Source organism: Neomonachus schauinslandi, chromosome 1 (assembly GCF_002201575.2).
Source record: "Neomonachus schauinslandi chromosome 1, ASM220157v2, whole genome shotgun sequence".
NCBI lineage: Eukaryota > Metazoa > Chordata > Mammalia > Carnivora > Phocidae > Neomonachus > Neomonachus schauinslandi.
In genome coordinates, this window is record NC_058403.1 from 93,194,936 (window position 1) to 93,205,405 (window position 10,470).

Here is a 10,470-nt window from a genome sequence, read left to right on the forward strand (position 1 = left end):
TTGTAAATAATACTGCAAGGGAAGTGGGGGTGCAGATGTCTTTTTCAAGTGAGTATGTTCACTTCCTTCGGATAAACACTCAGAAGTGGAATTGTTGGATCATATGGTAGTTGTATTTTTAATTTTTTGAGGAAACTTCATACTGTTTTCCATAGTTGTAGTACCAATTTATATTCCCAGCAGTGCACAAGGGTTCACTTTTCTCCACATCCTCGCCAACAGTTGTTATTTCTTATCTTTTTGACTTTCTGACAGGTGTGAAGTGATATCTTATTGCAGTTTTGATTTGCATTTACCTGATGATAGGTGATGTGGAGCACCTTTTCATGTACCTCTTGTTTTGTTTTTTTCAGGCTTTTATTTAAATTCTAGTTAGTTAACGTACAGTGCTTCATATAACTTTTAGCCATCCATTTGTCTCCTTTGGAAAAATGCCTATTCAGATCCTCTGCCCATTCTTTTAATCAGATTGATTTTTTTTGTTATTGAGTTGTATGAGATTTTTACATATTTTAGATATTAACCCTTTATCAGATATATAATTTGCAAATATTTTCTCCCATCCAGGAAGTTGCCTTTTCATATCATCGATGATTTCCCTTGCTGTGCAGAAGCTTTGTCGTTTGCCGCAGTCCCACTTAGTTGTTTTCGCTTTTGTTGCCTTCACTTGCATTGCTTCTGATAAGAAATCTACTGTCATCTCTATTTTTGTTTCTCTGTATGCAATGTGTTTTTTCTACTCCTGTGTTTAAGATTTTCTCCTTATCCCTGGTTTTGAGCACTTTGATTATGCTATACCTTGGTGTAGGTTTTTTGGTTTTTTTTCTACTTCTCACGTTTCTTGTGCTTGGGGTTTGTTGGGACTTTTTGATCTGTAGGTTTAAAGTTTTCATCAAACTTGGAAAACTTTGGTCATTAATTCTTCCTATGTTCTTTCAGTTGCCCTCTCTCATATTTCAAGGATTCCAATTATACACATATTTGACTACTTAAAGTTGTTCCACAGCTCACTAATGCACAGTTCATTTTTTATAACTTATTTTAAAATAATTATAGTCTTACAGGAAGTTGCAAAAGCATACATAGAGTCCCTTGTACTCTTCCCCCAGTTTCTCCCAAAGGTATAACTGTAGTGCAATATCAGAGCAAGGAAAATAACATTGGTATAAGTCTGTTAATTAGGCTACAGATCTTATTTGGTTTTCACCATTTTTAACATACATTTGTGTTTGTGTGTATGGTTCTTTTTTTTTTTTAAAGGTTTTATTTATTTATTTGACAGAAAGAGAGAGAGTGAGCGCACAAGCAGGCAGCGCAGCAGGCAGCGCAGCAGGCAGAGGGAGAGGGAGAAGAAGGCCCCCCACCGAGCAGGGAGCCCAATGCAGGGCTTAATCCCAGGACCCTAGGATCAGGACCTGAGCTGAAGGCAGACGCCTAACCACTGAGCACTCAGGTGTATAGTTCTATGCAATTTTATCTTACACATAGATTCATGTAACTACCACCACAATCAAGATATAAGACCGTTTTATCACCACAAAAGAACTCCCCTGTGCTACCCTTCTATATGCAACCAGTATCCCTGTCTCCTGGTAACCATTAGTCCATTCTCCATTTCTGTAGTTTTGCATTGTGAGAATATTATATAAAGGGAATCATAGAGTATTAACATTTTTAAATTTATGAGTATAACTATCTGAACCTGAAATTTTCTTTATGGGAAAGTTCTTAAATACAAATTTAGTTTTTAAAAAGGGATATAAGAATATTCAGGTTATTTATTTCCTTTTTTTTTTTTAAAGATTTTATTTATTCATTTAACAGAGAGAGACACAGCAAGAGAGGGAACACAAGCAGGGGAGTAGGGGAGGGAGGAGCAGGCCTCCCTGCAGAGCAGGGAGCCTGATGCGGGGCTCGATCCCAGGACCCTGGGATCATGACCTTTGCTGAAGGCAGATGCCTAACAACGACTGAGCCACCCAGGCGCCCCTATTTATTTCCTTCTGAATGGGCTTTGATTGTTTGTATTTTTCAGGGCATTTTATTTCACCCAATTTGTCAAATTTATTGTCATAAAATGGTTCACAATACTCTCTTACTATCTCTTTAATGTCCATAGGCGTCTGGTATTTGTCATTTGTTTCTTGATTTCTTTTTTTCTTGCGTTTCACTAGAAGTGTACCCATTTTAAATACTTTTAAATAACTTGTTTGGTTTCATTGATTTTACTATACTGTTTTCACTGATATCCCTTTTTTCTTTATGGTTTCCTTCTACTTGCTTTGGGCTTAATTTTTTTTTCTAGTTTTTTAAGGTAGAAGCTTAGATCATTGATTTGAAACCTTTCTTTTTCTTTGTCTTTCTTTTTTTTATGGATCAGTTATTTAATTAGGTTCTTTGCAAGAAATTTAGAACATCAATTTGTGAGAATAAACTCCATTTGTGAGAGAAAACACAGAGTGGAGGTAGCCCTGAAGCTGAGGAATGGCTTTGATTTTTGGCATAATTTGCAAGTCCACAGCTTTCTGATCAACCTTGCACCGCTCTGTAATTTCATATTTCTCTTTCTTTGTGTGGAAGATCTCACCCTCCTGGTGTCTGGGGTTATGTGGGTTCTTCTTCTTAAAGTAAGCATCAGTGAGATGTTTTGGGATTTTCACACTGCTGATATCAATACTGGTGGAGGTGGCAATGATAAATTTCTGGTGGGTTCTATGCAGAGGAACTTGATTGAGGGCCAGAGGTCCGGTCACAGGGAGCAAGCCACTGCTCAGTTGCTTTAGGAAAACCACCCTCTTTCCTCTGTGGTGCCCAGTGAAGATGATCAAAATGGTCCCAGGAGTGATGCTACCTCACAGTTTTCTCACATGCGGACTGAAGGGTTTTTTGCCATGGCTCAACAGCATTTGAGGCACATCTTCAGTAAGATAATACCTAGGCATTTTGCAAAGTTTAACCACTTGGGTACCACCATTCTCATTACCACCAACTGGTTTTGTAACAGTAGCAAGAACCTTTTCCTTCTTTTTCTTTTCAACCCTGGATTTAGCTGCTTAATACATCCTGTCATATGTACATGGCCTTTCTGGAATACACAGCCGATTGGGAATAGTTGTCAATTCCTCTGACTAGGACAGGGTTTCGGCTGCAATGGGGCTTCCCCTTCCTTGATGTTTTATCCTTGAGGTTATACTTCTTAACCTTGACACTAGTATCAGCAGTCTTGGCTTCAGATTTCTTCTCCTTAGTATCTGGCTTCTCAGCTTTTTCACCTACCATCTTGCAAAATGGGAAAGAGCAAAACTTTCTCTTTTTTCTAATATAAACATTTAGTGCTATAAATTTCTCTCTAAGTACTGTTTTAGCTATATGCCCCAAATTCTGATATGTTTTATCTGTATTTTCATTTAGTTTGATATATATATATATTTCAAATAGGCTCCATGCAGGGCATGGATATCAATGAAAAAGCCCTAAAGCAGGGCTTGAACCCATGACCTTGAGATCAAGACCCAAGTCAAGATTAAGAGTTGGATGCTTAACCAACTGAGCCACCCAGGCACCCCCAAAATATTTTCTAATCATTCATTTGACCTCCTTGTAGACCCATGGGTTATTTAGAAGCATGTTGTTTAACTTCCAAACATATGGGGATTTACCAGCTACCTTCCATTTTAGATTTCTATTTTAATTCTGTTGTAGACAGAAAATTTAGTATGATTTCAATTCATTTAAAAAAGGTTTATAGCTAGAATATGATTTATCCTGGTGAATGTTCTATGTGCACTTGGATAGTATTCTGCTGATTGGACAGAGTGTTCTATAGATGGAAATTAGATCACATAGGCTAATAGTGTAATTCTCTTCTACATCTTTTCTGATTTTTCTACTTATCCTGAGACAGTAGTGCTGAAGTCTTTATATCTGTAGGACAGTATTTCTCCTATCAAGTCTAACAGTTTTTGCTTCATGTATTTTGAAGTTGTATTCTTAGGTGCATCCATATTTTTTTTTTAAGATTTATTTATTTATTTTGAGAGAGAGAGAGAGTGCTCTTGTGAGAGCAGGGGGAGGGGCAGAGGGAGAGGGAAAGAGACAGATTCCCCACTGAGCATGGAGCCCTGAGCAGGCTCCATCTCATGACCCTGAGATTATGACCCGAGCCAAAAACAAGAGTGGGATGCTTAACTGACTGAGCCACCCACGTGCCTCCAGAGCAATTCTTAATAGGGATTGAGCTACAATGGTTAGCAAGTTCTCAGGAAATTATTATTCTAGCCAGGAATCCACCGTCGGTGGATAATGGCAGCTATGCTTATCCAAAGTTACACTGGGAGATGAGGAAATGAAGTTGCACTTGGAGTCCCAGTCTGAGGAAGACCTCACACTCATCTGTGTCGTTCTCTCTCCCCTCTAGGATGTGATTATTTGTCAGGGTGGAGAAAATGTGTGCTGCTACACACAATATAGATCTCATGATGTTGAAAAGTCCAACACAGAAGACTACATATGATGATTCCATTTACACGAAGTTAAAAAGGCAAAATTAATCCATGGTGTCAAAAGTGAGTACTGTGGGGAGAGGAGGAGTCAGGTGCTTGGGAGATGCATGGGGAGCTTCTAGATGCTGGTGTTCTACTTCTTGGTCTGACTGATGTCACAAGGGTAGGTTCCCTTTGTGATGATTCACTGAGCCATGCACTTATGATATGAACATTTTTCTCTAGGTATGATACACTTTACTTTAAAAGTTTGTTTTAAAATATTTGTTGTGCATGTATACATTTCTAAATTAATTATCCAATTGAACTGTTCTAGCAGCAGAACATTGAAAAGCAACAGGAAATTGGTCACACACATTTTTTTAAGCTTTTATTTATTTATTTGAGAGAGAGAGAGAGAGAACAAGCAGGCAGAGGGGGAGAGGGAGATACAGACTCCTCACTGAGCAGGGAGCCCTATGCGGTGCTCAATCCCTGGACCCTGGGATCATGACCCCGAGCTGAAGGCAGACGCTTAACCAACTAAGCCATACAGACGCCTCTGTCACACACAACATTAAGGCAAACCGCCTTCTCTAAGTGCACAGTTCTTGGCTGCCTTCATCTGCCAGGGGATCTTATGTTGCTCCAGCAGTGATTAAGTTTTAGAGCACAAATGTATTTGGAAAAAAATTCCCATAATTGCATATCCTATTAAGAAAAAAAAAAAAAAGCACCCAACAGGAAGGAAATGGAATTGTTCTCAGCAGCCTAGAACAATGTCTTGGGTTGCCTCCTCTTTGTAATGTGGTGGGTGGGAGTAGGGTAAACAAAATGAGCATCCTGGTGGATTTTATCTTAGGCAAGTTTAACTTGAGCTATGATAAGTGCAAGAAACTTCAGAGAGAAATGGAATGCTTAGTTGATATTGTCCTAGATGTTATGGCTTGGTGCTGGAAGCCTCTATCACAGAGGCCCAAAGAGTTATCCTTTTGTCCCTTTCCTTTCTACTCCAACAGTTAGTGGTTATTTTTCACTTGGATTTGTAAACTCCTAGAGGGCAATATTCTCAGTTTTGGAAAGCATCTGTTGATGGCAAAAAAGAAACAGAGAGGGGCGCATGGGTGGCTCAGTCGTTAAGCGTCTGCCTTCGGCTCAGGTCATGATCCCAGGGTCCTGGGATCGAGCCCCGCATCGGGCTCCCTGCTCGGCGGGAAGCCTGTTTCTCCCTCTCCCACTCCCCCTGCTTGTGTTCCCTCTCTCGCTGTGTCTCTCTCTGTCAAATAAATAAGTAAAATCTTAAAAAAAAAAAAAAAAAGAAACAGGGAATGAGTGATGGCAGCTGTAAAATCCTCGCTGGCTGGACAAACACGATCTCATTGGTCTTTTCTTTGCCTCCCCAATCTCGCCTTCCGGTTCTCTCTCTCCAAGTCCCACAATCATCGGTGTTTTGTCTCTAGGGCACATAGGGTTTGGCTTTGTAGTTGCCCTATCCCCCTCCAGACTGGAAACTTTCCAATGCCAGAGACCATAGCTCTTTGAATAGAAATTTATCTCCTGCACCTTCTCTGTTCTTGCATGGTGGAGGCTCTTTCCTCGCTCCTTCCCTGGACTCTGAGCTGCCTGGGGGCAGAGGCTGCAGGTCCCTTATGTTGTATTTCCATTGGTACCTAGCAGGGGTTCAGGAAGTGTTGGCTGGCTGAATAAAGAAAAGAAGGGCTGGTTAGGGCGCCTGGGTGGCTCAGTTATTAAGCATCTGCCTTCGGCTCAGGTCATAATCCCAGGGTCCTGGGATGGAGCCCCGCGTTGGGCTCCCTGCTCAATGGGAAGTCTGCTTCTCACTCTCCCACTCCCCCTGCTTGTGTTCCCTCTCTCGCTGTGTCTCTCTGTCAAATAAATAAATAAAATCTTAAAAAAAAAAAAAAGGGGATGGTGGATCAGGTCACTGTTAAAACTCATATGCATCTTTCTAAACCCTTATGTGTGTGACATGTGTCTGCATGTTCACTGAAGTAGGAAAAGGTATTAAGCAAATGAGATCATACCATATGTACCTTGCACTTCAAATATGCAAAAATCAATAATCTGGGAAAAAGAACATGTGCGAAACCAAAGGTTTAGTATTTTTCCAGAAGAACAAATCACTGATCAGCTTATGATTTTGAATCATATTCCTGTTCATCAACTTAAAACTTCAAAATGCAAACTTATGTTAACCTTAGACTAGGTGAATGCCAAATGCATCCCACAGACAAGGATTTCCACATTGCAATGTGTTCGATGATCAATGTAAAAGGGGATCAGAAGAAGATTTCATCATTAACTTTCCCATATCTTCAAGTATACGCCCTCACCTCTTACAATTACGAGACTTTATACTGGAAATAAGAAGTAAAATCACTATCAAGCAAATTAGTCTAAAACTGAGGGAAAGCAGTGTGTACGTAGAAACTGATCTATGAACTTCTGTGAACATGCAGACACATGCCACACACATAAGGGCTTAGAAAGATGCATATGAATTTTAACAGTGATTGTCCCTGGAGGGTAGGTTTGGGAGTTTTCTGTTTCCTTATTTTTGCTCTTGAGTATTTTCTGAGTTTTCTGTAATAAGAAAAAATCTCAAGTTATTTTGAAACAAGAGGGGGGTTGTGGTTAGTACATGCAAATCTGAGGATTCTTAGAAATATTCAGAGAAGGTGATGGTCACTTCAATAGCCACATCATTCTCCTTCCCTCTAGATGTGCCCATTTCTAGTGGTCAGTGTTGTCCATGATGCAAATTTGATGGTGTTTCTTCCCTGCTTTGAGTCACTCCCCTCCAAAGGGATGTCAGTGTCACTGTTCATATTTACTGTCCTATGTAAGTCGGTCACCTATCAGTTCCAAGTGACAGAAACCTCACTCAAAGTAGCTTAAGCAAAAATGAGGAATTTGTTTATTCATGTAACTGAAGAGTCCAAGGTTGGCTTTAGGCAGGGCTAGATTTAGGAGTTTAAAGATGGTATTAATACCTATCATTCCTAGTCCTGCTTTTTCTCATGTTAGTTTTATTTCTAGACAGGCTCTGTCCAAGTGGAAGCAACATAGCCATTGGCAACCCAAGGTCCTTCAAACTCAGATCCTGAGGAAGGGAGAGGCCTGGGTTGGGTCATGTGCTCCTCCTTGGCCAGTCACTCTAGAATGGAATGAGGCATACAACAGAGGAGAATGGGTATTTCCGAAAGGAAAGGATTCTAGGCAAACCATGACTCTTCCCTCTCCAGACTCATCTCTCTCTCTCTCTCTTTTGGTCCTGCCAGGACCTTTACTGGATGGTTCCTTCCATAGTGGGAGAACACGTGCCCACGTGGCTGTGGTCAGCAGGGCAGCGGGAGGTTCCAGCACGGTCACTTCTCCAGGCGTGCAGACTTGAGCAACTTCTCCATCAGGTCGGTGTGGGCCAGCCCCCTCGGTGTACGGGCCTGCAGCAACCCCATGTAGGCCTCCCACTTGTTGGCGATCTTGCTACGGTGAAGCAGCACATAGGGGTGGTCATGGCGGCAGCACGGCAGCAGGCAGGTTCCCTGGGCTGTCCGACCATCAGTCACACTCCATGATTCTCCAGACTCATCTCTTTCCCAGCTGCACCTGAACTGTTTTCAGTTCCAGGAACATGGCAAACTCACTTCTTTGTCTTTTATTTTGTGCATCTCATTGCATTGGCCGCAAATAGCCTTCCTCTATTCTTTACCTACTGCCAACTCATCCTTCAAGCTCTTCCTAATCCTCCCTGTCTGGGCTGGGTATACATTTATGTGATCCCACAAGCATGTCCTTGATACTCTTGACATCACACTACAATCTGTGGCAAGTACTTGTTTCCATAAGCACTTGTCCCTCACTGAACTAGCTCCTTGAGTTCAGTGATTGTATAATGAATGGCCCATGAATGTTTATTGCATGATTGGAAGATAACCTCAGTATGAATAAGATCGTGCCCTGCTTCCCTCATTTATAAAGTTCCTAAAAAATAATCTTGAATTTTGAATATTTTACTTTTTTTAAAGTAATCTCTATACCCAATGTGGGGGTCAAACCCACAAGTCCAAGATCAAGAGTCATACACTCTACCGACTGAGCCAGACAGGAACCCCAAGGTATAATCTATTTTAAATAAAACCTCACACATGTAATTTGCTACATATGTGTTAATGAAGTAGACATGAGATGTGAATATTAAATACCAAATTATGCTGTATTAAGTATCATTGGCCATTGAATATAATGTTATTGTCCTATTTGAAATATTGCCACCAATATCTGGTTAGCTAGGTCAGGGAATCTTAACCCGGAGTCCAGACCTCCAAGAGATTTAAGGGTAGAATTCAGAGGATATGTGCACTTGCATGGGAACAAGAATTATTTTTTCTAAACTGTAAGTGGAATTTAGTATTTCTTTTGTGCATAAATACAACAATGCAGAGCTGTATCAGGCAGTGACTGTGACTCTGTCAATAACAGAAAGCAGGTATTTTCATATCTCATTAGTTGTTGCAGAGATCTCAATATAGTGTTTATGCTACTTCGAGGTCAGAGTGGTTATTAAACCTCTTGCTAGATGTGTTATTAAATGAACACATTTATTATTGTATCACACATTTATATATTTTGATAACTTACACTTCAAATTTTTTTTTAAGATTTTATTTATTTATTTGAGAGAGACAATGAGATAGAGAGAGCATGAGAGGGGGGAGGGTCAGAGGGAGAAGCAGACTCCCTGCTGAGCAGGGAGCCCAATGCGGGACTCGATCCCGGGACTCCAGGATCATGACCTGAGCTGAAGGCAGTCGCCTAACCAACTGAGCCACCCAGGTGCCCGATAACTTACACTTCAATATTATTGGTTTTCTTTGTAATCCCATGCATTTCATTTTCTGCACTTAAAAATATTATTCTGAAAAAGGGTCCATGGTACAAAAAAGTTGAACGGATCTTGGCATTCGCTTAACATGAAATGAGACCAACGTGTGGTGATCTGACTCCAGAGAAACTTTGCCCTCTTGCCCTCTGTACTGCCAGGCTAAGAATAGAGATTACAGGCCTTTTGGACAATCCTAAAACTATAGATCTAAGAAAAGATGTTCTTTCTCAGATTGAAAATCTGTTTGGATGGAAAAGCCGTGGGAATTACTGCGTTTCAAAGGGTCCCCAGGGTAGGCTGGAAGAGTGGAGTAAACGCATTTAGATCTACTCATAAACTCACAACGAAATGCTGCAGACATTGGCTTAAGAGTTTGTCCAAGAAAAATTCATTTCTTTGTGTAGTATCTGCATAGATATCTACCGAATAGGATATGGGTTACCAAAACTGTTAGGACATACTCTGTAAAGTTATGAGATCCTTTCTGATAATTGGTGACAAGGACCTGTCAGAGATAAACTCATTGGAGTATTTGTTCTCTAGGAATTCCTCTTTGGTTTCTTGGTCTTGGTTCCAAGAGGAAGCAGATGGTCCTTAAATTAAGATACTCTGAGGAGATACTGTACAAAGGCATTGGTGCAGGGAGCCGTAACAGGAAGCACACTAGCTTTAGCAACCCCAGGTTAGTGGCAGCAGAGCTGACATTACCCCTTGGCCAGAAGGGAAAAGCACAGGGAACGGCAAATCAGAGGAAATTAGTGAAGGTAAGTTTGGAAGTGATGACAGAGCCAAAAGGATCGATACCCTGACCATCTGTCTCTCTCTGACCAGGACACTACTTGACCAAACCCACTTAGAAGCCAGGAGGCAAAGGAGCTCACTGCTGTGGTCCATTCATCAGCTTCATGGGAAAGAGGGTGGAGAAAAGATGGAGGGGGAGAGATACCCAGCACATTTGACCAGTCCCTACCAGAAGACATAACACACTATTCGATGGGCCAAGAGGGCAGAACTGTAATTTTCAAATTCGTGGCTGTGCCTAATAAAATTCTGGCACACAGTAAGTGCTCAGTATTACTGAAT

At 40.9% G+C, this 10,470-nt stretch overlaps 1 pseudogene; it reads right to left on the minus strand.

Annotated features, from left to right (window-relative positions):
• Positions 1-2,408: 2,408 nt before the first annotated feature.
• LOC110591750 lies at positions 2,409-3,279 on the minus strand (annotated as a pseudogene).
• Positions 3,280-10,470: the final 7,191 nt, after the last annotated feature.